Here is a 27,928-nt window from a genome sequence, read left to right as displayed (position 1 = left end):
CCTGATCTAAACAGTAGGCACCTCCCTCTTCCTTTTTGCTGTACAGAACCCTAGCAGCCCGGCATTTTGTTACTGGTGCATCTTCCCTATGAACATATCTGGGCATCACCTGCCATATCCCAACACAAAGGAGTGACTTCAAGGGTAGAAAGGTGTAGTCATCCTTTAAGGCTTCCGTGATAATCTGACTATAATAACCTGACTGCTTTCTGACCATACAGTCCTATGAACTTATCCTCTGTGAGTGTGATCCAGTCCATTTCTGGATGCCCTTTCATCCACATAGAATCCACGGGATAGTTATTTCCTGTTTTCGTCTTTTGGCTGAATGAAGAAGTGGGGAAAATTGGTTCTTCGGAAAGACCTGAATTCTCTTCCAGGTTCTATAATTTTCTGGCTCTGTGACTTTTGGCTCGTCCCTAAAGAAAGTGCTTGGCAGATAGCTGTGCCATGTTTCAAAAAGAACGTGAAGACAGAAGATCTCACCTTCCTTACAGAGTTGCTGAGAGATAAGGTGAGATAAGTCAGGAGGGAACATCCAGCACTTAGTACTCTCTCAGTATATATGCTTTTTCTTCTTGTCCCAGCTGGTTCTACTCTAGTCCTGACACCTCCAATTCCTCAATGACCATGACTGGCCTTGAATCCCAAAGGCTGAGAGCATACCCGCTCCTCTAGTTTCCTATTAACAGCTTTGCTTACCATTTGACCCCACTGCTATACACCTGACTTCTTCCAGGGAATTCTACCCCCAAGATGACAAACTGGACCAGACTTCTGCTGATTACTTGCTGTTCACCTGCTCTAGCTCTGCCCGGGATCTGAACTTGGTCTAAACATTTCAATCAATGGTTCTTGGGCGATACCTGAACCTTTATTTAGGGATCTGGGTTAATATGCCATTTGTCAAATGACCAGTTTCTGACTTAGGTGATGCTTCAGCCAGCTGACACTGGCCTGACCCAGGCTGGATCATCTATGGCCGACCAAGCCCTTCTTCTAGTCTCATCCCTGTTGTTCTCTTCCATTTGTTCCAGTTTCCCTGGTCCCACAAACTCTAAAAAGTGAGAGAGTGGTGGAACTATATTGCTATATTGCTTTGTGCCCTGCTTTGCTCACACAGTAATAAACACACATCTACTGCCCTATACCATTACGTATACTGGAAGCGTGGTATTTCGTTTTATAGATATACTAAAACCTTATTGTTGGGCATTTGGTTTTCTTCCCATTTTCCACTGTTATAAATACTACTTCAATGAGTATGTCTGTACTTGTAATTTTGGTCATGCTTCTAATTATTCTTTAGGAGAATTACTGGAAGCAGAGTAGTAGAATAGCTAGGACGAAGGGATTTACAATTTAAAGTTTGTCAAAGTTATGTACAATAATAACTATTTTGCCCACGTTCTCACCCACAGTAGGTATGCGTCTAATGATTATCTAAGAATATCAAGGAAAGGATAAGCTTACTTTAATTTACTTCATGTTTTAAAATAGATCTAGGTCCAGACTCTGGGAATGGACACTGCAAAGAATCTGAGCAATTTCTCTCAATGGAAAATAAGTATAAAACTATACGAAATTATGCAAAACAGCCATTTTAGGGATTGGGAATAGTCTAAGCTGGCAACCGTTTAGTAAGTGTTTATTCATGAAAAACCGCTACCGTATTTCATTAAGAACTGTGATTTTATAGCCTTCTTATGTGAGTGTGTTCCCATCCCCTTCAAGCTTGAGCAGCAAAAACCAAGAGCTTTATCAGTTGATGATGATGAAGTTGACTTGGGGCAAGTGGCAGAGCAGCTAGAAATATAAGGAGAGAGGATTTTAGAAGTGTGAGAGTTACAGAAGTGCTGTGATAATAAATTCTCCATATATGCTGGCTGACTGCTAACCCAATTGTGCCTGACAAAAATTAAAAGCCTGGGGACACATAAGAATATGTTGTGCCATTGAGTGTACTCTGAACCCACACACAGATTAATAACAAGAATGGTAACTTTACTGACTTGACTGTGTGAGCATACCCTATGTCCAATTTTTGGTTGGCGGGCCACTAAATTACATAGATGCAAGGAAGCAGCTTAGGAAGTCATCCTTAAAAAAAAAAAAAAAAGAACAGAGAGAGCAGCAGCTGCATATTATGAGGGAGAAGAGATTTCATTTCAGACACATTTCAATATAGGAAATTTACTTACCTACAAAACAAAGGAAAACTGCCACCACTACCAGCCTCCTAATATAAAATAGATTTCAGAATTGCTGCAGCATATTATCTACAATTTCCACATTTCAACCAAAAATTACTAGATATTTGAAGAAAACATAAAGAGAGATCATACTCATTGAAAAAAATATATTCAATAGCAATGCACTCCAAGCTGGCCCATATGTTGCATTTAGCAAAAACTTTAAAGCAGCTATTATAAATATGTTCAAAGATGTAAAGAAAAATATGCTTAAATACTTAAAGAAAAAATATACTATTACTAAGTAAAGACAGATAAGGCCAACAAAGGAGTAGAAATTATAAAAATAATCTAACAGAAACCATAAATTTGAACCTAAAAGGGCTCAACAACAGATTTAAGAAGAAATAAGAACCAGGAAACTTGAAGATAAAGCAACATCTAAATATTCAACTTGAAAAACACAAAGAAAAAATATTAAAGAAAAATGAACATGGCCCTGAGGCATCTCAAGACACGTCATTGGAATCTCAAAAGGAGAAGAGATATAAAAAGGGGCAAAACAATATTTGAAGAAATAATGTCTAAAACTTACCAAATTTATTATAAAATATTAACTAATGTAACTAATGAAAAATTAACCAATGAAATTAACTAATATTAATTAACTGGCTAGGTTAATTAATGTTATCTAAGATGCTCAACAGACCCCAAGGGGGACATATCAAAGAAAAACACAATTTGATATCTCAGTTAAAACACTGAAAGTAAAAATTATGTAATGGTTCTTGAGAGCATCAAGGGAAGAACAACATATCATATACAAGAAACAAGGACAAAACTAACAGCTCACTTTTCATCAGATGCGAGGCCAAAGACACTGGTTTTATGCATTCCAAGTGCTTAAAAATAAAACAACTAACAACCAGGAATTCTATATTCCCTGAATCTATTCTAGAAAGTGGAAGGTGAAGTGTAAACATTTTGAGATTAAGTGAACTTGTTACTAGCAGATCTATGCTACAAGAGACGTTGAAGAGATCTCTCAAAATGGAAGGAAATGACAACAGATTGTAACTTAGATTCAGTGGTAAGAACAAAGAGCACCAGAAATGGTGTGTGTGTGTGTGTGCGCGCGTGCGCGCGCTCGTGACGGTACGTATGTATATACGTGTATGTGTGCGTGTATATATAATATCTGCTTCTTTCAATTACTTTAAAAGATAGGTTTCTGTTTAAACTAACTGTAACACTGTAATGGGGTTTATTAGTACATTTTACATACATTATATGTATTTCTTACACCTAATATAGACGTAAAAAATGACAAAAAACACAAACTGAGGGNNNAGAGCTATACTGAGAAATAGTTCCTATATTTTAACGGAAGTCAGTTAACCTCAGGCAGATTATGAGAAGCACAGGATGTTAACTTAAATTCCTAGAGCAACCATACAAACAAAATCAAAGAAATATAGTTAAAATAGCATACTCAAAAAATTTGTATAATACAAAACAGTGACATAAAGGAGGGACAGAGGGACAACAAGAATAGCAAAGTGACATTCTTAACTCTAATCATACCAATAACAACATTAAAATGGGAATTGAGTAAACACTCCAACCAAAAAGTAGAGATTGTCAGGCTAGATTTTTAAAAAGCAAGATCTAAAAAAAAAAAAACAACCCCCCCAAGATCTAAGTATGTATTTTGCCTACAAAAGATGTACTATAAATATTTAAAAAGATACGTTTTAAGTAAAAAGATGGAAAAATATACCATGTAAATGATAAGCACAAGATAGCTGGAGAAGCTATATTGGTATCACACAAAACAGGCATTAATACAAAAATACTGCTAGAGAAAAAGAGGAATATTTTTTAAAGATAAAAGAACCAACCAGAGATATACCAATAATACATGTATATGCACCTATGTACCTAACACTAGAACTCCAAAGCAACTAAGGCCAAAATCAGAATTTGAAAACAAAAGTAGACAAGTCAATAATTATAGATGAAGATTTAAATTCTCTATAAGCAATTATTAGGACAAGAAGATAGAAAGTCAGGAAAACTACAGAAATTTTTAAAACTCATAAAGCACCTGACCTGACATCTATAGAGAATTCCAGGTGATAACAAATAGATGTCCTTGTCAAGGGCACATGGCACATTCACCAGCATAGACCGTGCACTGGGTCAGAAAATAAGCCTGAGTATATTTAAAAGAGTTGAGAATAACGTTAACAACCACAGAATTTAATTAGAAGTCAATGACAGAAATAAATTTAAGAAATGTCCATCTAGTGTCACAATTCAAAATAACACACGGGTGAAAGAATAAATAATAAAATATATTAAATTGACAGAAAATAAGACATCAATTCAAAATTTGTGGGTCTTGAGACTCCCCCAATCCTCCTCCTATGTATGTATACAAGAGAAATGAAAACACGCCCGCCTAAGGACCTGGATACGAACAGATATAGTTTTATTAGGAATAGTCTCAAACTGGAACCGGCTTCAAATGCCCATGACTTATAAATGGATTAACAAATTCTGATACACTCCTACGATGGAATACTACTCTGCAGTAAAAAAGGAATGGACTACCGATACATACAAGAACACAGGTGGCCTTCAAAAACATCATGCTACGTGAAAGAAGTCAGAGGCACAAGAAATCATATATCGTCTGGTTCTACTTCCTTAAAATTCTATAAAGGACAAATCTGTAGCAACAGAAAGAAGTGCAGTAGTTGCTTAGGGCTGGGGTAGGCCTGGGGTGTGAAAAACAACTGCAAATGGACTGAGAGCCCTTTTCATGGTGATGAAATTGTTCGGAAACTTGACTGTGGCTTAGGGGTAGTTAGAAGACCGCATACATTGACCCAAACTCATAGAAGGATATACTTAAAATGGGTCCATTTTATTTGTATGTAAATTATACATCAATAAAACCTGTAAAATAGATGGGTATGAAATGATGCCAGAGGGCCATGAAGAAGTGCTTTTATAAATAGCTATAAAGTAATGTGCACAATAATGGAAGTAAGTGGTTAAGCTCTCTCTTGCCCTCATTTCACCGCTTTTAACTTCATTGTTAGAGGCAATGACTAAGAGGTCTTTTGAAATTAGTTTTTACTCTTTCTCTAAATACTCCCAACTGAATAGTATCGGTTCCTTCATGTAAAATACCAAATACAAATTCTGCCCAGATGGACAAAAGATGTATTGTCTTCAAACCACTGGGTTGGCTCTCTTATACTTAACTTTTACTTCAGATATTCAAGTTTAAAAGCAACCAGATGAAGTTTTATGGAATTTTGTAAAGGGAGGGAAAAAAAAGAAGACGGCGATGAAGAAGAAATAATGAAAACAACTTTTGCTCATGGGAGGAAACTTTCTGTGCCAACTTTTAGTCCAGAATGATCTTTTGTTGGCCAAATTCCAAATTCCTCTAAGTACAGGCTTACAATGGAAGTGCTGACACAATCTCAAATGTAGGGCTGCAAACAGGAATGATATAATAAATGACAGGTAAATCTACTTACTATCTTTATGATAGTCTCCTTCCTTTGCAACAATTCAACCCCTTTTCATTTTTGTCGTTTTGCAGAATTATACTAGAAAAGTGGCTGAAAATCACGTCTTTTCCAAACTCTGTTTTTATGCACTCACTATCTAATAAAAATTAACCTTGGTGCTGAAATTTTTCAGACTTTTTTTTTCTGCCAACATTGGTATAATCGTTGGTTTTTTTTGCATCAAGTGCAAGCTTGCTTTTCATTTCACCCATTTCTGTTGTCTTATGAAATAATTCAAACATTGCAGAATTCTTGGTAAACTACTAGTTCCTTCCATGAAGATATCATCAATTTCTATAATTGAAAAGAATCTAGATGAATAACTGTTGCCTATTTCGAGGAAAGAAATATTAACTCAGTTTGCACTTGTGTGCTTTTGTACTCTATATTTCATGCTGTATGAAGAATTGGCCAACCAAACAATGCTGCATTATTACCATATGTTAATCTGAAGCTTAATGTGTGAGAGGAAGGAACACTAGATATCATGTACTATTTTTTAAAATGTCTCAAATAAACCATGTCTAGAGATTGGGTTAATGATTCAAGCTTTTCCATTACCACTTGGAATAATTGGACTGAACTGCTTGCAAGAGAATTTGTAGTTTTTACTTTTGCAATGCAAGTGTGAGATACCTGAAACTCTCCATTCAGGGTTTCTCTTCTGTGGCTTCATCTTGGACCCACCCTCCAAATTATTTAAGCCTTAATGTTAAACAGCTCTTTCAAATTATGATTTGTGAGCACACAAGGGGCATGACTTACATTGTTAAGAGAAGCATACCTGAGAATTTCCTGGATTTAGTGCATATAAAAATCTCGAAGGGTCTTTCTGCACAGTTGACAATGATTAAGATGTAGAAATTCGATACTCAACTGTGGAGGACTGATCACTCAGAATTGGGTAACAGGCTGTGGAGCCTTCACGTTACATTTTGTCCATTGAAATCGATGTCCCATCCAAGGAACTGGATGGAGTTTACCACGTGGCTGGCACCACGGGTGGAATGAATCTGGTTTTAACTTTCAGGTGGGTTCAACATATAAAACCTGCAATCTTAATGGTGCTGCCATTGACTCCCTCACTGGTAGAGTAAGAATGATGCCAAGGACTAAATCAGCTAGAAATACATTCTTAAATTTGGAGGATGACTGTAACCAGAAGGCCTGTAATAGCCAAAATTAGTAAAGATGCTGGCATTACTCCCGACCAATTTTCCACTTCTTTGCTTATTAATAGATGTCTTAATTTTTGTGAGAAAGTAAAAGGCTCAGTGGCTGCTATATCCTTTCTGGTATATAATACTAAAAGTATTCCACTGTAGAGGTCAATACCACAGTTAGGTATATGTCTTGGAACCTTTTGTCCTCACCCCCACCCTCCATAATCATCTTGGTATAGACAAAAGGATAAGTGTGTCTATTTCCAGTATCCTAATCCCATTTCCTTAAAAAAACTTCTCTGTCCCTCCATTATTTTACAATTTAGACAAATGATGCCTTTACTCATTGAAAATAATACCATAATGCGAGCGCTCTCACTGGGAAGCATATGACGTACTACAAAAATTTGTACAGATTTTAATTGCTTTGAGCTCAAAAAAAAAAAAAAAAAGAAATGAGCCCTTTAGTGAGAAGGGAAAGCTTCATGGACGAGATGGGAACTGGGTGGGAAAATGGGTAGGAGAGGGACGGGTAGATTAAAGAGACATGAGCATTAAGGATGGCCTTCACGACCACCAGGAAAAGGCGGAGAGGAATGGGTCAGCATTCAGGGAGTGCATGTGCCTTCTACACCTACAAATCCTGCCGTTTTAATATGACCCCCAAAAGATGCTTTCACTTATATGAATTCTAAACATTTAGCATCAAGAGAGAATCGGGACAAATCTGCCATTTTACAATGACCTCTATTTGGTACATCTGTATTTACCTCCTATATTTGTTAAAGTGATGCTAGGTGCTGGAAGAGATAAACTCCCCAAATTCCACTAACACAATAGACATTTATATCCTGTTCATGAGACGGACTACTACAGATGTTCCCAGTTGGGGGGCCTTCCACTTCCCTACCAGAGTCATTCTGAAACTCGGAGTCTTTCCGTCTTGTAGTCACACCCCTTTCTAGGGTCTTGGAGATCTCCTCATTCGGAAGAGCAGGGAAAGAGACCGTAGGGAAGGTACATCTGCCTCTTCAGTACTTCCCAGAAGGACATGCACCACTTCCGCTCATTTTTCCTTTTCATTAACCAGTCAGTGTCCTAATTAGATACCTTTAGAGCCTGGAGAATGTGGCGCCTCACTAGACACTTACTTCCCCATGACAACTCAACATTGTGGAAGGGAAACGTGAACTTCTGATGGTCACCTACCTGTCCCTACCGCACCTCGAAACAGTATATATGGTTTAGGGCATTATGTCTAAATAATCTTGCATTTTTTAATAAAAGGCCCAATAAGGCAATATGTCAACTGGATTATGATAGAAATATTAATAAGGCTTACCTAGGAGTCAATCATCCTTAGATTAATACTCATATTTCTCAGCTGGCATTCATTCCATTCAATTGTCACCCAATAAAGACTTTATCAGGGAGTCAGCTCCCCAACAAAGGTTTCCTGGCTCTAGGAAAGGATAATAAGATAATTCCGTCTTTGTGGAAGTTAATATTCCAGTTTAATCGTTCCACTGGAAGTCCTTTTGGCTTCTTATGGGGAAGAGTCTAGTACAGACAGTGTCAAAATATAAACCTCCCAAAAGCTGCTGTTCCAAAATCCTTGTCCCTGAGATTCACCGTGCAGAGCCAGCAGTACATCCGTGAGAAAGTAGGATACTTGTAAATAAGCAGCTGGGAGACACAAATAAAAAAAGAAAAGAGGAAGCGGAAACAATCTCTCCTCCGAGTTTCTCCACTTTGGTTTGTGGTAGCACTTCCCATTTGTTTCAAGTTCTCGGAAAGGTTTAGCGTTTGGCCTTGAACAGCACCCAAACAAAACTGCAAGGGGCTTGTCCATACTCTTCTAAGAAAATGGCCCGCTATGCTTCACCACCTTCTTCAAGTAGGTTAGTTATAAAATGAAAAGAGACATTTTTATAAAACCAACTAGTGAGCAAGATGATCGTGCTCTAATTATTTCTATGTTTTAAAGGAAAATTATTGCCAAGTTATCAATAACGAGAGCACGTTATTTGTTCTTAGAAAACCGTTATATATTCTCCTTCTGTTTTTGTTTTTTCACTGGCGTTTGTCAGTTATTTTTATTTGATGTTTTATGTCCTTTTACAGGATTCCAAGTTTCAAGTTTATTTGAAGAACCTAGAGAGGTCTAAAGAAATCCACACAAAAAGACCCTACAATATTATTTCTTCGTTTGGTATGAGTTTATCAAGCACTTACGACATAGAGACCCTATGCTAAATTCTTTGAAGTATACAACAGTGATGACCCTTTTCCTCAAGGAATTTATAATATAGCTAGAGAGATGATATTTATATAAATAACTGTAAAACAAGAGTCCAAAAACTGTATTTGGCATGATATCACATCACATTACCTCATTCTATAGAATATTTTCCATAGTACGAGAAGGGATTATTTATCATTGTTATATAAATGTTGACTGAAAACATTTTAACATAGATCTGGTTTTCTTTCTCTCTTATATCTATGTGATGATATAGACAGAATAGGATATATACAATGCCTTATACAGAATCTCAGAACTATAAGAAACACCATTTTGTAGGTGGATATTCTTCTCACTATAGGGTCCTATGAAATTTTAAATACTCCTGAAAGTTTAGCTTATTGAAGGATATATGTTCATTTTTGAAGGACCTCGATACTCAATTTTATATACCATAGCAGAAAAAGAACGTGAGAAAATATCCAGTGAACTGTCACTCAATTGCCTTGCGTTCCAATGTCAAGAACAGACAAAAGATCTTACTAGGAAAGGAATCACCATGTGCTATGAAAAAGAATGTATTTCGGCTTTCCTCATTTGAAAATACACACTGACAATGAGTCGGTCTGTCAGCTGAAAAGGTATGTGGTGATTTACAGAGGACTCTCCTGCCTTTCACTCTTCCTCTTTCTCTCTGGCCAACCCACACTGCTAGAAGAAAGGAAGAGCACATTCCCCAGGGCCTAGAGAAATGAATGGAGGCATTGTCAGCCCAGAGAGGACAGGAATGCTTCACCTATGTGTCACAGTGTTCTTGCCAATGTCCCCTCCTCTTTCTTCCCTGAAATATTTTTAAATGACTAATATCTTACCAAATGACATAAAAGAGCACTTCTGAAATCTCATCACATGTATTTTTGCGGAGCTACTGTAATTTTGTGAGTCAAAACTGATAATTAAATCAAAAGAAAGAAACTAGCAAAAGGAAAGAAATCCGTGATCTTGGGACTAATATACACCAAAAGGAGGTTATTTTGTTCGCAAGTGATGTGGTTGTAATCAGTACAGGTACCAGGTGACTCCAACCCCAAACTCCCGAATACAGATGACAGGAAACAAGAGATATCGAAATAAACACATTGATTCCAGAGTTCATGCTGACAGAGGTGAGTGAGATGATGAGAAACTAGATCTCGGAGTAGGAAGACATCTAAGGAATCTTTCATTCAAAGAGGAATGCATGTATCAAAGGCATCACAAGAAAATATCTTGGCTTCTGGACGCAGTGTCTTACTTTTCTGAGATTAAGATTTTTTTTTTTAAAACAGGGTAAATTGATATCCTCTGAGTAATCTGAGAAAAGCAAAAGTGCTTATTATTCATAACTTGATTTCCTACTACTTCTCTAAATTTAAGATGAAAAAAAAATAGAAAGATGGTTTAAGAATTGAGTTCTTTACATCTAGGACATTTATAGATTGAATTTTGTCTATTCTTTTCTTTAGCTTTCATGGAGTGCTTGCGTCTTAACTAAGAAATCCTGTGGACCTGAATACAATGACAGGTTCATTTCTGTAAGCCATGCGCTGAAGCATGGTAATGCACAAATTTTACATTTCCTGCCATTTGTCCTCTCTTCTGGTGGCAAGAAAAATGTGTTTCTGATAAATTTCTGAGTACGAACTAATCTGAATTCAATTTGCCCACTTGCAAGACTCAGGTCTTCTGTTTACCAGCTCTCTCACCTGTAAGAACTATAAAAGATAAAAGCTCGAAATGTTACCTTTTAAATACCATCTGGAACTGAGCTTGGCTGATACCCATACTATGAGGTAAGAAATCACTGCATGACTGGCTATATTGCCTCTGAAAATAGTCCCCAAATGACACTGCACCTAACTTGGCCCTGGGAACCCAGACATGATTCAAAATAGCTCCAATGCACTTGGGAGAAGAGTAGTATAAAGTGATATCACAAAGTCCTGCATGGTAGGCCAGCGAGATGTCATTGCAATTCTTCGGTTAAAGCACGTAGAAGTCAGATCAAATCAAGTAGTGGCAAGATGCTGTGGCCTGCAGCACACCGTCTGCCTGAGCACATGCATTCCTGCTGGGCAGTGTCTGCAGGTTAGGAACTGAAAAGATTAGAGGCAATCCAATTCTATTGGTGAGGACCCAGAAGTCGTCATCTCAAGGAGCTTGGGCCTGGAATGTGATTGCAATTTGGCAAACTCAAGCCCAATCCATTGTATTTCACTTGTCCAGAGAAAGGCTTAAAAGGAAAGAGAAAATGAACCACTGATGTGAAGCACAGAAATAGGAAAAGTCCATAGAGCCAGAGGTTGGTCGTGTCTACTCAATCATGGCCAGTAGGGTTAATCACTATGGTCCCTGAAGTGAGACCATCACCATAGTGAAGATGATGGATGTAAGTCACCTTCCCTGAAGGTGACCCTTAGAAACATCTTGATTCTTCTGTTCTTAATTTATATATGTAAAAACTCAACCAAAAAACCCTTCTGATTCTAGTTTTAACATTCCCAGAGCTCACCCATAGGGAGGAGAGAGTGCCTGACCTTTCCTTGCCAATATATATGGCACCAGGAACTCATGAAGTATCATTCTTTATTATGAGTGAATACCCATATTCATATCTATTTAAGTCAGTTTGGCTGGTAAGTCTCATTCAGTCAATCAATAGTCAGTCTCTCAAATAATCAATTCTGGATCATAAAACCATAGTTGCTTTTGGACTGATGACCAGACCCTGGTCCCTGGTGACTCCACCAAGGTGATGGCCCCCTAGACTAGACCCATCTGCTTGCTATAATAACCTGCCCACCAAACCATAATTTGCCTAGGTGGAAAAGTTGTGCTAGCAAAGAAATAAAAATGAGAAAATAATATTTTCTAGGCAGAAGACAGGACAATTAGAAGTGCACAATTAGGGGCGCCTGGGTGGCACAGCGGTTGAGCGTCTGCCTTCGGCTCGGGGTGTGATCCCAGCGTTATGGGATCGAGCCCCACATCAGGCTCTTCTGCTATGAGCCTGCTTCTTCCTCTCCCACTCTCCCTGCTTGTATTCCCTCTCTTGCTGGCTGTCTCTATCTCTGTCGAATAAATAAATAAAATCTTAAAAAAAAAAAAAAGAAGTGCACAATTAGAGGAGTGGCTTTCACTGTCCTTGTAAATTATGTGTTCAGAATACCAATGCCTAATAAGAATAATGCTAAAGCCAGGCCGTTCTTTTTTAAATTTCAATGTTTTCTTAATGATGAAATTCATATATTATTTTTGCTTTCAATTTTAATTGTTTTTTATTTTAAATTTAAATTATGTCACTTTAATGTCAAAAATATTGCTCTAAAAACATAGTGAGTTCCCCAGTGCCCTTGCTGGCAGCTGCTGGGTCTATCTTTCACAGCATGGGTTTTCCTTCTGGGTGATGGTTATGGTTCAGGTAACACGGTTGGTTCTGTGCCATATCTGAAAACCTACAATAATAATTGGTAGCTTAACATAGTTTTCCCATTTCATTTTTTAAACATTTAAGTGTCCTCCGTTTTAGAATTGTACACCATAGATGCGAAACCATTCTATTTTAGGTTATTTTAATAAGGCATTTTTGTGAAAATCTCTCAACGCTCATATAAATACAATAGCTACTATCATCTTTCTATGTTTTTAAAATAAATAGTCAACACTTTAATCTTAGCAGTTTGTTAAATGAACATACCATGTTCATAGAGTGCACAGCATTATGTTGAGTATTTTATGATAGCTTGTTGATTCAGTCATTCAATAAATATTTACTGAAAATCTATTGGTGCTAGGGAACAAAACAGACAAAACTCTCTGGTTTCATGTAGTAGAAGAAAGAGACACAGAATGAGTCACTAAAATAAACAGTGTGCGGGTAATAAGCATTCAAAAGAAGGCATGAATCATCAAGAGGGATCTAAAGCTTTGGTGCTGGGGGGTGTTACTGAAAGATGGTCAGGGCAGACCTCACTGGGAAAGTGAGTCTTGAGTAAAGACCTGGATGAAAAAAGAGAGCACGAGATGCAGACATCTGAGAGCAGTGCGTCCAGGAGGAAGAAAAAGCAAGAGGAAAGGCCCTGAGGTAGGACGTCGCCTGGCATATTCAAGGAGCCAGCATGTCTAGAGCGTAGAATTCTAAAGTGCTTTTCGTTAACACCTTACCAAAAAAATCCTTAGAAAACGCTATAATCGTGGCTGCCGCTAATATCAGCATAAACACTTACTGAGTACTTGCTATCAGCCGGGCACTATGCTAAGCCCTTTACCTTACTTAGCCCTTACGACGACTTTGTAAAGCAAGTCACAAACTATTATTATAACCATTTAACAGAGAAGCAAAGGTTTGGCAAAATAGTCACTTGCCTGAGGACACATGGTAGGTCGTGGAGCCAGAATTTAAATCTAGAATCTGAATCTAAATCTAGAGCCTCCAATATGAACCAATATCCTATACTTCAGTGTGTGTGTGTGTGTGTGTGTGTGAGAGAGAGAGAGAGAGAGAGAGGGAGGTTCTTCAAAATTTGCCGACTTCCGCCGTTTGTATGCCAAGGCCAATTTTGACATGGATGTTCGCTAATCATGGGGAAATAAGCTATGACAGACATTAAGTTAAACGTCCATCGGTGGATGAATGGATAAAGACAATGTGGTAATACACATAATGGAATACGATTCAGCCTTAAAAAAGAAGACAATTCTGCACTACGCAACAGCATGGATGAACGGGGAGAGCATTATGCTAACTGAAATAAGCAAGTCACAGAAAGACAAATACTGCATGATTCCACTTACATGAGCTATCTAAAATAGTCACATTCAGAGAATCAAGGATAGAACAGTGCTTTCCAGGGGCTGGGGGAAGGGAAAATGAGGAGTTGCTAATCAACAGGCAAGGATTTCAGTTAAGCAAGGTGAGTAAGCTATAGGGCTCCGCTGTACAACATTGTACCTATCGTCGACAATACTGCATTGTACACTTAAATATTTGTCAAGAGGGTAGATCTCATGTTAAGTTTCTTTTTTTTTTTTTTTAAGATTTTATTTACTTACTTGACAGAGACAGAGAGAGAGACAGCCAGGAAGAGAGGGAACACAAGCAGGGGGAGTGGGAGAGGAAGAAGCAGGCTCCCAGCAGAGCAGGGAGCCCGATGCGGGGCTCGATCCCAGGACCCTGGGCCGAAGGCAGACGCTTAATGACTGAGCCACCCAGGCGCCCCTCATGTTAAGTTTCTTCAGATCAGGGACTCACCTTTATGACCTCGTTTAACCTTAATTACTTCCTTAGAGGTTCCATCTCCAAATCCAGCCACCTTGATGTTAGGGCTTCAAAATACGAACTGGGCAGGGGGGTGGACACAGCCATAACAGTAACTGGAAATTTTATTTTGGAATTGGGTTCAGGCTGGAATGCGGGGATGTCAACACATAAATGAGAGCCGCGATCACTAAGTGTTGATGAGATTACTGCAGAACGCTGTAGAAAGAACTCTACCACTCCAGGTAACACCAACATTGAAGAAGCATGAGGAGGAAGCTGCAGAAGCCAATAGTTTACATTAATGGGTGGGGGGGGGGCATCCCAGAAAGGTAAAGGTAAGATCAGGAAAGAGGGATACTAAGAGATACAAGGAGAGGATAATTGGAGATGGAATGATGTCAAAACTGCACCTCTGAGTAGTATGTGCACTGAGAAGTAGCCATTAAATTTGGTGGGCCATTCCTCACCTGTGTCCCCTTTAGCATATCGCATGCTATCTTATGGTTATGGTTTCCAACATATTGAGCCATCATTTATTCACTAAACTTCTCATGTGCCAACCGCTGTGCAAGGGGCAGTGATGTAAAAGATAAATAACATATGTCTTCCAAGATCTTAAGAGCGAAACAATACTTCACTGATGTCCGAAACCTCTGAGCTCCAAGTCTTGTGCGTACTGGTGCCCAGTCTCTTTTGTTTAACTATCCTGGCACAGCCTAACTCATTAATCAGATGTGTAATAAGCTGTTACTTACATTTCACTTGCTAGTTGCAACTTTTGCTCTTAACCTGCTCAAATACGGTGTTCTTTCAGTGTGGACCCCAGGTGCGCAAGTTGAAAATACTCTCTGTAGTCACCTGAATATTCCATGTGGTCTCTCGCTCCCCTACCTGTCCGACTCAGCCAGGACCACAAACCCTGATGAGCTCTCCTGGGTTTCCTTTCCTCTCCTATCTGAAATACTTTTGTTAGACTTGTTATCTGTGAGTCAATGTGCTGCTCTGGTCGGTGTCATGTGCGAATCTCTGGCTTGTACCAAATTTCCCTGCACCTTCCCTGGTTCTCATATTCTCTGCTAACTCTCCCTAAAAGCTCCTGTGTTTCATCATATAAATCATCACCTTTAAGAGTTAAAAAAAAAAAAATGTTCACTGGCAGCCTATGCATTGAACGTGTCTTGTAGGATATGTTTTCTTTGGCTAACACAGTGTTGTAAATTTTTAAAAATTCGTTTCTAACATTTTAATATTGGGATATTTACCTAAAAAAACGGGATTTCCATGGTCTCTTAAAAAAAAAAATCAGACCATCTGACCACAATGTGCCTATAATCCTGCCTGAGGAGCACTGGTTAGAGCTGCGGGCAGTACACCCTTTATAAGGATTATAGGCACTTTAGTTTCCCACAGTTCTCACCCCTCCCTCACACATGGCTAATGGCTCCTTTCTACCCCACTGGGCACTGCTCTCGGTTTGTTTCTTATCAGGCTCTTAAACTAGTTTGGATTTTGATGCTATCTCTAGAATGATCCATCTAAAATGAAGTTGTAGGGTCTGCTCTACTCTATCATATGATTCATTACTCAAATTCTCAGTTTTTACAAATTCTGGCATGTTCTAAAACTACCACATATATTATAACTGCATCTTTCAAGCCAGACGGGAAACTCACATTTTTCAGAGGATGAGTTTCATAGACATCATGTTAGAGACTCACTAACCCATGTTTCTTTCATGGAACACTCACATCTACCCATCACGGGCAAGCTGTTTCATTATCGTCCTTCAAAAGGTATTTTTCCGTGCTTTGTGCTGCTTTCTTGATTCAGGGCACCTCCAGAAAACACATCTTTGATGACTGCCAGTTCTCAGGGCTCCCTTTTGGCTTTTGGTAAAAATGTGTTCTGCAGGGTCTGTGGCGTAGGCCCCCTGGAGAAGCAGGACAGATGCTATTCAAACCACAGCTACGTACTGATAGATGGCAGACTTCGGTCGAAAGCACTGTTAATCCAGCACCTTTCACTGATGAAGGTTAGGAGATTGTTTCACCCTAAGTCTCCCCAGAATCAAATATTTACTCAAAAAACATATGTGCAGAACTGTAGAGTAAATAGAGACAGGGCGATGTGTCCAGGGGTGCAAGGTCCGAGACGAGAATTCACATGTTGTGTTCCTGGATGTGTCTTTAGCTTCCTGAGGGATGTCAGGAAAATCACTTAACTCCCCTAATTCAGCCACAGAAATGGGACTGTTGTTATTTATCTGCCTTACACTGTACAATCATGCTTGATCTCTGCAGAGCCTTAGACGTGGCAAGATGCAAAAGAGATCCCAGTGACTTTCTGAGGATCTTAAAATATGCCAAGCAAAACAGAGCACAAAAGGCCTCTCTCGAGCAACCAAAGGTCTGTTTTCCCAAAGAAATGTAAGATCAGGAGGACATCTGTCCTGCGGCCATGTAAGTGGGCTTCTCCCTACCCCCGTGTTAGCAGACAGGCTGCCACTGTTCCCTTACTTTCTGTTCTAGTCAAACGTCGGGTCTCCCTATCTTCCCCCCACCCCTCCTCCTCCCCCATTTAATAAGAAACACATTCTCTTTCCTTCGGACACACGCACATGCACACACACACACATACACACACAGAAAAAAAATAAAGAGATTTAAGTAGAACGGCAGAATGTCTACCTACACACAACTTGCTAAATACATAGAGCTGAAAATACCCGGAGCGGAGAGAAAGGAAAAAAAGAAGAGTGTTTTAACAGTAAAGTAAAACCACAACTAATGACTTCAGGAGACAGGAGCTAGGTGGACAAGCAAAGCATTACAGTTTTAAATATATGGGATTTGGCCTCACCTCCCCAATAAGTGGCCTGGCACCAATTCAAATAGGCTGGTCTGGCACGCTAGTGCCTCTGAAAGGGACCACACTGGCGGATGGAAACGACCACAAAAGCCACAGAGAAAGTGCAGGCTTCCAAAGGCAACAAGGAAGCAACCAGACTGGCAGCGAAAGCAATGCCAAGGCCCCGGCATCAGCAGGGAGGGGCCAGCCTCACCCAGTTGGATCTGCTCTCTCCTTACACTGCGATGGCCAACAGTGAGCCCAGTCTGTGGGAGGATGGGCAGGGAGTGAGCAGGCACCATGGAAGGTCCTGGAGCCAGGTAGCCCAACGTGGGGACAAAGCAGAGAATGCCACCATGGAGGAGGACAGGACCTTCTTCTCCCTTCTGGGTGCCATGCTCCAGAAAGCCGAGAGAGTCATGCTGGCCGACTATTTCTGTGTGCCAAAGAGAAGGCAATAATCTTTATGGGCTTCTAGTTCTGGAAAATATTTTGCTATACAAACAGTTGTTTTTCATGCCATCAAAGACTGCCAAATGATTTGGTACTTGAAGCATTCTTGCTTTGTCCTGCATGAAAGAGTAAGGAATCGAATTCAGTGGACGGAAGACTCAGCAGGGGGCTTTAATTGGCCAGTCACCATTTTTAGCAACTATGGTGGTGTCTACACAATGCCAGCATTGCTAGCTGGAAAGCTGAGATGGAATTAAAGTTCTACCCGAGGCTAAACAATATATAATAGTGGGACTATTTGCCCTGAATTGGCGGATTCCTTTGATAACTGCCAGCCTCAGTTTTCTCAATTGTAAAATATGGATCAAAAACTGATTTCCAAGATTTCCAGAGGGGGTAGTATGAACAAATGGGTTCCAATTCCCTGAAGAGTTAAAAATGCCAAGTAGCCAACTACCACAGACATCTTGTTCTTTCAGTAACTACAAAACAGCTATAATTATGGATTTGATATCATCGCTCTGCTTTCCTTTCCTGACCTGAGTAGACCAGTGTGAGTAACAATGAAGTGATGATAATAACAACTGTAACATTTCCCACTTTTCTAAGTATTTCACATTTTGTTGCATCCTATAAAACTCTATGGGTTAGGTGCTGGTAGGCTCCATTTACCGAGAAAACTAGTTTGGCACGTTTGGGAATCAGAAAAGACATGGCAGGAGAAACCCAGTGAGGCAAAGTGAGGTAGAAAGGGTTGGGCTGTGCTCACTCAGAGTCTTGTAAGCTGCATTCCAGGAGTGCCCTGAGTTCGTGATGCTGGCTGAGGAATTTAAAAAGAGATGGTTAGGGGCGCCTGGGTGGCTCAGTCAGTTACTCATCTGCTTTGGCTCAGGTCATGATCCCCGAGTCCTGAGATCAAGTTCCGCACCAGTCTCCTTGCTCAGTGGGGAGCCTGTTTCTCCCTCTGCCTCCTGCTCTCCCTGCTTGTGTTTTCTCTCTCTCCGACAAATAAATAAATAAAATCTTAAAAAAAACTGAATAGAGATGGGTAGTAGTCAGTTTGCCTAGTGGGCCTCATATTCTTAAGAAACATTTGGGCTGGGATTATGACTTTGGTAGGCATATAGATGGTAGTTTAAGCCACGAGGGGATGAATTACGTACAAGGTGAATGTAGAGAGAAGACGACATAATACTGAGCCAGAAGAAACGTGCAGAAAAGAGAAACCAGCAATAAGACAGAGTGAAGGGCAGCTTTACTGGAAGCTAAGGATAGAGACTATTTCAAGAAGGGGGTCATCAATCATGTTGGCTGTTCTTGGCAATTCTGATAAGGATTCAGAGGTGTTCACTGGGCTTAGTGAGAAGAAGGTCATTGCTGACCTGGGCAGTAGTAATTCCACTGCATACCAGGAGAGAAACCAGTTTAGGAGAGCTTAAGTGCTGCATGAAAACTCAAGGAAGTGTAGACGGCAAGTGAAGACGTCTGGTGATGAAGGGCAGGAGAAAGAGGGGAGAGACAAGCAGGGGCACAGAGGACCAGGAAGGATTTGCAGACTTTGTTGGTTGGTTGATTTGAAAGGGCAGTCTGAGCTCACTTCAGTGCTGTTGGAAGAACGCACGAACCAGGGAGGAGAGATGGATGATGCAGAGATGATCACCAGGAGTCCAAGGTCCTAGGGAAGGTGTGTGGAGATCCAGGCCACACGTGAAACGTTCTTGACTTTGCCAGCTGGGACCTCTGCTTTAGATGGCAAGAGGCAAGGGGGGGGGGTGATGGCAGATGAACGCTGGGAAAGCTGCAGATGAAAAGCTTACTTGGCAAATCTCCCTGCATTTCCCAACCCCATTCTTTTGCTTGGATATCTGGCACAGGCCCCACCTCCTCCACAGTGTTCTTTTGTTGTCTCCAGCTTATTTTCTTTCTCTTCTTTCAGATAATTACTAATTTACCTCATTTTGCATAATAGCATACTGCCTTGTCTTTTCATTTAAGTTTTTCTTAGGCATGCATTTTGTTTGGGAAAGAACTCTTGCCTTTTAAAAAAAAATTGTGGTAAAATATACATAACGTGAAATTTACAATTGTAACTACTTTTAAGTACACAATTCAGTGACATTAAGTACATTCATTCACAGTATTGTACAATCACCACTGCATATTTTCAGAAACTGTCATCACTGCAAACAGAAACTCTGTGCCCATTGAACAATAATCCCTACCCACCCCAACTCCAGCCCTAATAACCTAGATTCTACTTTCTATCTCTCTGAATTTGGCTAATCTAGATACTTCATATAAGTGGACTCACATTTGTCCTTTCATAGCTGGCTTCTTTTACTTAGCATAATTTTTTCAAAATTCATCCATATTATAGCATGCATCCAAAATTCATTTCTTTTTATGGGCAAATAATGTTTCATTGTATGTAGATACCACATTTTGTTTTTCCGTTCATCTGTTGATGGACACATGGGGTGTTTTCACCTTTCAACTACTGTGAATATTGCTGCTGGAAACATGGATGTACATGTGTTGAATCCCTGCTTTCAGTTCTTGGGGGTATTATACCCAGGAAAGGAACAGCTGGATCCCATGGTAACTCTATGCTTAAGTTTCTGAGAATCTGCTAAACTAGTTTTCGGAGTAGCTGCACCACTTGACATTCCCACCCGCAATGCATGAGGGTTCCAGTTTCTCTGCATTCTCACCCAAACCTGTTATTATCATTATTATTACTTATTTTCGATAATACCCATCATAATGCGTGTGAAATGGTATCTCACTGTGGTTTTGATTTGCATTTCTCTAATGACTAATGGTGTTGAGCATCTTTTCATGTGCTTATTGGCCAGTTGCATTTCTTCTTTGGAAAAATGTCTTTTCAAGTCCATTGCCCATTTTTGAATTGAGTTGTTTGGATTGTGTGTGTGTGTGTGTGTGTGTGTGTGTGTGGAATTCCTTGCCTTTTGCCTTATCTTTTTAGATCCCCTTTAGTCCACAGCAAGGTACTCTTGATAAATGTAAGAATTAAGAAATTGGGGCGCCTGGATGGCTTAGTCAGTTAAGCGTCTGCCTTCAGCTCAGGTCCTGGGATCGAGGCCCATGTCCGGCTCCCTGCTCAGTGGGGACTCTGCTTCTCCTCTGGCTCCGTCCCTCCCCCAGCTTGTGCTCTCTCTTGATCACTGTCTCTCTCAAGTAAATAAATACAATCTTAAAAAAAAAAAAGAATTAAGAAATGATTTTTTGTTGTTTTTCAAAGAGGTTATTATGAAAAATTTCAAACATTAGTAAAGTTGAAAGGATTACATTGTGAACATCACTATACCTAAAATCAAGTTTCCATACTTAATAATGTGTTATATTGGACTTATCTCATAACTATCCATCATCTAGACAATGTTCGACCTATCAGTCATGTTTATCCTACGGGTATACTTCAAAATAAGCGGCAGATATTAAGAAATGATTTTTTAATGAATAGAAAAATGCAGTCTCATCAAATGTGTAAGTGAGGTTGGGACAGAGGTATGGCTGTCTCTGGGACTTCTCTGGCAGAGAAAGTGTAAGAGCAGAAGAGGCCTAGAAGTCAGTAGGGGGTTAGCTTCCTTACTTTGAACATGCCTTAATGAAATTTCTTGGGAAAATGAATCAAAGGAAATGGTCCCAGGGAACAGGCAGTGCTGACAGGGGGATGTCACCATCCCAGCACCCAGGCTGTATATTACTACGGTTGCTGGGCAACACTGCTGTCTCATCTGGTACACGTGTAAGCAATGAATCCTGGGGCTAGAAGTAAAACTGCCTGAGGCTAGTAGCTTCCAGAATTAGCTCTAACCTTCTCTGCCCTCTCCTTCTACTGCACCGACTCTCTGGTCTTCCTCTACTCATTTCATTACCCACCATTTTTTTTCATTATATTACCCTCCTCTAGAATAGTGTTTTAGAAAGAAAACATTTACAGTGAACCTTTGGAAACCTCCTCAAGCACATATATATACTTCAACCCTAGGGCCCATGAGACCTTGGACTTGGCTTTCTTTCCTGTAGTCACCTCTGAAGAACTCCAAGCAACTGTGTCAAGACCTCAAGTGTCCACGTTGCTCCTTCTTACGACAACCGATCCATTGCCTGCCTAACATCTTCCAGCTTTATCAAACTCCTCATGCTCAGCTAAACCTCCTGGCCTACATGCTGCCCTTTGACCTTGTCCCAGCACAACAAAAACCATCTTGAGGCCCCTTATGAGGTATCACAGAAGTTGGGAAAGACTGAAAGGGGATGGGGCCTTCAGCGCAAAGGTGCAAAAATGCAGTCAATGCTCAGAGAAGTATAGTGACCGCAAGGAAGTATTAAGAAATGAAATCTCATGATCAAATCACGAGAAATTATACTTTGGTTGGAAGCACATTTTAGGACAGGGAACAAGGAAAACAGCCAAATACAATGTTACAGTTATGCAGACAAGAAAAATCAAAACTAGGGCCCTTTGATGAAGCAAAAGTCAGTGGCATCTGAGAATCAAGACCACGAGCGCTTTTGGAAACAGATTATTATCTCCCCTGCTCAATTTCATTGTGAAAGAGACTCCGTGGGTCTCCTGACAAATAGGGTAGATGCTAAGACTTACCAAGGGCCTGCTGGAAATCAGGAACGAAGCAGGGAGGTGGGAGAATGGGCAGGGAGACGGTGGGATTTTTGACAGAACGATGAATTGCATCCAAATAAATAAGACTTAATAACAGAGTATGAAAAGACAAAGTCCTCATTTTCACCTGTCTCTGGATTTGCAAACATAGATATTTCCTTTAGAGCGGAAACCATGGTATTTATGATTGGTTCATATTTCACACCTTTATTCATACATATCTTGTGATGTAAAAGGCCTATTTCTTATTACATAGGAAATGCTAAATGCACTGGGGATTCACAGAAAAGCTCAAAGCTTTTCTAGGAGAAGTTAACGTAAGTAGTTAGTCACAGGAGTACAACCTAAAACACAAAGCCTTCTTTCTGACTTTGCAGAAATTAAGTACTGACATGTGAAACCTGCTGAGAGTTTCATCTGTTTTTACTCTGAAAGCCTCATTCTTTTTGTCTAAGTATGTGCATACACACATCATGCTTTAAGCTGAAAGATGCTAGCCAACTCCTTCTGACACGCCTGGCACAGGGTAAAGAATGTGGCAGCGCCCTCTAGTGCTCACTCCCTCCAGTTACAGCCCACAGACGCGCAAGTGGATGGAACCCTTTAGTTTTTGTCCAGAGATGGCCAGAACACAAAAATACCAAAAGCCTGGATTGTTGACATTATAATTTCCAACCAAGCTTCCAACAGTGTGAAGTTCTATTAAAAGGAAAAATTAACAAAAGTCAGTCAAGAATTTAAAAACAACTTTCAGTATTGCCGTGCAGAACAATGCAAAGTCATTTGCAAGTACAGTAAGGTTACACTTGGAATATAGAACCATATATACCTATTCCAAGGTAATATTAACCTTCAGTGTCCATCCTTCCACTACCTTCTCTATACCTGTACAGACATGCACACTCACATATCAGGGGAAGGTAAGTTGGCTTTTGAAAATTGGGTCCCTGGTGCCAGGATAAGGGGAGCTAATTTAATTCTTGTTCTGCCTAATGTACTAAATTTAGCTCCTTTATATTGGATTTAAATGTATTAAAAGCAGATCAAGCTTTCCCCCTTCTTGTCACATAGCTGCAACATTCTATCTTCCAAGTGGTTTGTTTTTATTTATAAAGTGAGGCGTGCTGCTAGATTATAAAATGCTGCTCTCACACTTCTTCCTGTACTGTCTTCTCCTTGCAAGACCATTAATCAGAGTGTCAAGCATAGGTCCACAGATACGGCTGTTTAAGATACTAGGAAGAAAAGCTGACTACTGCTCAGTGGATGTAGCCCTCAAATGACGATGAGGATGTTGATGATGTGACGATGACAACGACGATGACTCATCCATCATCCATCAAGAGTTCTATAGAGATTATCTCATGACATACCAGCGATAGAGGCATTAGTATCTACCCCATTTGACAGTGCAGGAAACTGAGTCTAAGGGCACACAGCTCATGGGGGTAGCTGGGGTAAGATGCAAACCTAGGGAGTCCGACTCTGGAGCTCAAGCTCCGAATCACTCTGGGATATGCTGCCGGCCAGCGCAGTAAGGCCACAGGGAGTGTCCAGGGGAAAGTTACACAGCTGGGCCAGCCCAAGGACTGGTGTGTGATTGTGTTGCCCAGGACCCACGATGGGAATGGGAATGTGTTTGAAAGTTTGCTTATGAACACTGACCCAAGAAAGGGGGTGCTGTTACGCATCCTAGTGCTTTGCTGTAGTCTGCCACTGGGGACCTAGAGCTGTGATTCTTCCCCCAACACTCCACTTGAAGGAGAGATTCCAGTGGACTGGTTACTGAAGGGAAGATCTCTCTGAAAATTTTGGGGCTGCTCCCTTCTGCTAGCATTTTTTCCAAGCCTATAATCGGGTTAAAATGAAAATCCTCAATAGTAGTTCCGACGAGACATAAGACAGCTGGACCCCTGTTGAGAAAACTGGAGCTCTAACTACAGAAAGGTTTCACAGCCTCTGGAAAAAGGCATTTTCTGTGTACTGACCACAGCGCAGCCAGAGACCATGGCCCAGATCATTGAGAATATACTACTTTTTTGGTGAGCCACTTCTGTGTGTGGGATTTAGAAAGAAATCGATGACAGTTCCTTTAGTAATGGAGAAAGCTAGAGTTTTAGCTTTCGTTTCAGAAAATACAGGCCTAGCTTTTTATATTATTTTTATAAAATTGTTTGATTCGTTTTATTTATTTTCTTTCATTTCTTAATTTCTTAAGTACTAAACCCATACATCGTCATCGTTACCAGTAAAATCATCAAAAGATGTATAAAGAAAAGTGAGTCATCTCCATCTCCCCAGAGTCCCTTTTATTCCAAGGTAATATTAGCATTGAGGGTCCATCCTTCCACTGCCTTCTCTATACCCATACAGACATGCACACTCACATATCAGCCATATGCAAAATCTCATCATTGAAAATGAAATGTACTGTACATGTCACCCCTGCAACTTGGTTTTCTGGCTTCTCACTGCATCATGGACACCTCTCCAAGTTGGCAGAGAGCAACAAAATATTTTTTTAAATAGCTGCATTCCCTAGTATGGATGTGACATAATTAATCTCTCCCTGCTGGCAAAATCTGATTTGGTTTCCAGTGTAGAGCACTCGAAGACTTTGAGGCAAATGAGCTGAAACATGCATCTTAATCTCCCAATACTTGCCAGAGATTCTCCAAAGTTGATTGGCTAAGACAAAGCAAATGTATATTTTAAATTTTATTTGCTATTGCAAGATGACTTTCAGAAATGATGGCAATCGGATATCCAGCCAGCAATGTGTATGACTGCCCATTTCCTAACATTCTTACTAGTAATGGATACTTTTCTTCTTTAAGTTTTGTCAGTGTGATGGATTTTAAAATATCTCATTTTTAATTTAATTTACATTTTTTCTAATGACGAGTAAATGAAGTTGAGCATGTGCATGTCTAGAGGAAATTTGGATTCCACTTCTATATTCTTTGCCCATTTTTCTATTGAATTATATGTTCTTTTTTAAAATTCAAGAAATTCTTTTAATACTAGCAATGTTACCCTCTTGTCTTTCAACTGCATTGTAACTTTTGCCCCACTCTCTCATTTTTTTCTTTTTTTTTCTTTTTATAGTATCTTTTAACATCCAATTTAAAAAGTTCTAGTTTACTGTGATTTTTCTTTTGGCTTCATGGTTTCCTGTCTTGCTTGGAAATTTTTTCTAATATTTTTATTATTTCTTATTTCATATTTACACCATTAATTGATCTGGAATTCATTTGGTAATATGGACCGACATTTAGCTTTGTTTTGCCCTATGTTGGATAGTCAATTATGTCAGCAATGCTATCCAAGTTTGTCTAGCTGAACCAAACTTTTCCCACTGGACTGCAATTCCATCTTTGTCAAAAGTAATTTCTCACATATGTTTGCATCTATTTCTGGACATTTACTACGTTGTGCTAACGTCTCTGTCTGTGCCAGTTCTCTTCTTTGGGTTTTCAGTAGCTTTGTAGAAACATTTAATGTCCAGTAAGGCAACTTTCCTCACACAGGTCTTCTCTCATCATTTTCTTGGCTCTTCGCATACCCTTTTTCCTTTATATGAGCCTTGAAATCCTGTTATTCAGCCCCTTCCTACAAACAAAACCAAACCCCCATTGACATTCTACTAGAAAAAGGATTCAATTTAAATGATAATTTTGAAAGGGTAACTGCTTATAAAAATCTCCCGCCATAGAAGAACACATCCCTTGTTAGTAACCTGTGATTTCTGTTTGGACAATTGTAAGAATTTTTTCACCCTCCTTGGAGTTTAGAAAATTCTCAGGAAGTGTCAAAACGTATGTCTTCTCTCACGATTCCATAAACCACTTCTCGTCTGGAGACTCAAAATGTTCAAAATGCTGAAGCTCAGGAAAACTCTTTTTTCTGTGATTACTTCTCCTCCTTCTACACTCCAACCCCCATTTTTCTTTTCTTTGATCCAGAACTTCTATTATTGCACGTTATGTCTCCTAAATACGTCCTCCAGTCTGCTGTTCTCTCCCAACTTTAGCTTCCTTCACTCCACGCTGTGGTATTTCTCCTCTTGGTTTTCTGCATCCCAAATTCAGCTCGCTGCGATAACCATTCTCCTGATCAGGTTATTTGTTGTTGACGATAAACTCGCTTTAGTTTAGTTTAGTCCCTAAACTAAATTACATCTAATTACATCTTCCTGCTGGTTGTCTGGCATTTCTTGGTAAGATCCTCTCCTCTTTCTGCCCTCAGTTCTACTTCACTGAGACCTGCTGTTCTGAGATGTTCGAATGGGTTCCGTCTCAAGACTACCTTTCTCTGTAGCGACTCATCATTATTCTCTCCTGACGAGAGTTTTCTATCCCTTCAGCACGCACACAACTTAGGTTTTCAAGTCCCTTGAGCAGTGGCAAAGCAGGCAAGGGTGGTGGACGAGTAGCATCTTCTACGATCTGCCAGGGAATTGGTTTATGAACGGAGAGCCTCTGCGGTGCATGCAGAAAAGCCATGCAACTTTCCAGCCTCCCTGGGACAGGAAACCGTGTTTTCCATTAGCAAGGCCTGGGACCATGTCTACCTTCCCACGGGAGTCATCTCTGGCATTAACGACATGGAACAGGTCACATGGAAGAACTGGGTAGCACAGAATCCTCCTTGAGGGGAGGGGATCCCGAGGCTTTGCAGGGTTCAGAGGGTAGTGTCTAAGGCTTGGCTTTTGCTTTGTCTTAGGAAAGGACAATCTTTTCTTTCTTTCTTTCTGTCTTTTCTTTGTTTGTTTGTTTGTCTGTCAGAGAGAGAGAGAGTGAGCACGCACAAGCAGGGGGAGGGGCAGACAGAAGGAGAAGCAGGTTCCCCGCTGAGCAAGGAGCCCGATGTGGGACTCCATCTCATGACCCTGGAATCATGACCTGACCCAGCCGACTGAGCCACCCGGATGTCCCAAGGACAATCTTTTCTGCTCAGGCTCTCGCTGGGCACCAGGAACAACCATGCCCCTACCTGCTTAGTCCCTGGAGGTCCCAAGGGAACTGCACCCTCATAGGTGTCCTCCAGCCCTTCCTGAAGAGAGAAGCAAGGGCAGGCGTTCAGTTGTTTCCCCACACATCCCATTAGTACCTTCGAATGGAGCAGAGAGTACACATTTGTGCTATTTTTCAGACACAGAGAACGTGAGTGATAATTTATGTAGGCTAAGCTGTTAACATTTTTCTACTTTGTGTTTATTTTGCACTTCTATACAATGGGACCGAAGATTGGATAGTAAGTACTTAATGTAAATAAATATAGGTATGTCATTTTATTTCCAAGAAGAATATGTTTTTGAGAAGCCTCCCGATAAATGAATCCATCAGGAAATAGATCAGGGATTCCAAATAGCTCAGCATGCCCCTGAGAGAATCCCATCCCTGACCGTGAATCACATCCTCGTCAACCACTGAGCCCAGGCCAACCTTTCTGCCCCGAGCTAGTCCTTCCAAAGAATATTTCAGCCTAA

The sequence above is a fragment of the Ursus maritimus genome, unplaced genomic scaffold (assembly GCF_017311325.1).
Source record: "Ursus maritimus isolate PB19 unplaced genomic scaffold, ASM1731132v1 scaffold_17, whole genome shotgun sequence".
NCBI classification, from domain to species: domain Eukaryota; kingdom Metazoa; phylum Chordata; class Mammalia; order Carnivora; family Ursidae; genus Ursus; species Ursus maritimus.
The sequence above is the reverse complement of the archived record's forward strand: the minus strand, read 5'-3'. Positions refer to the sequence as shown.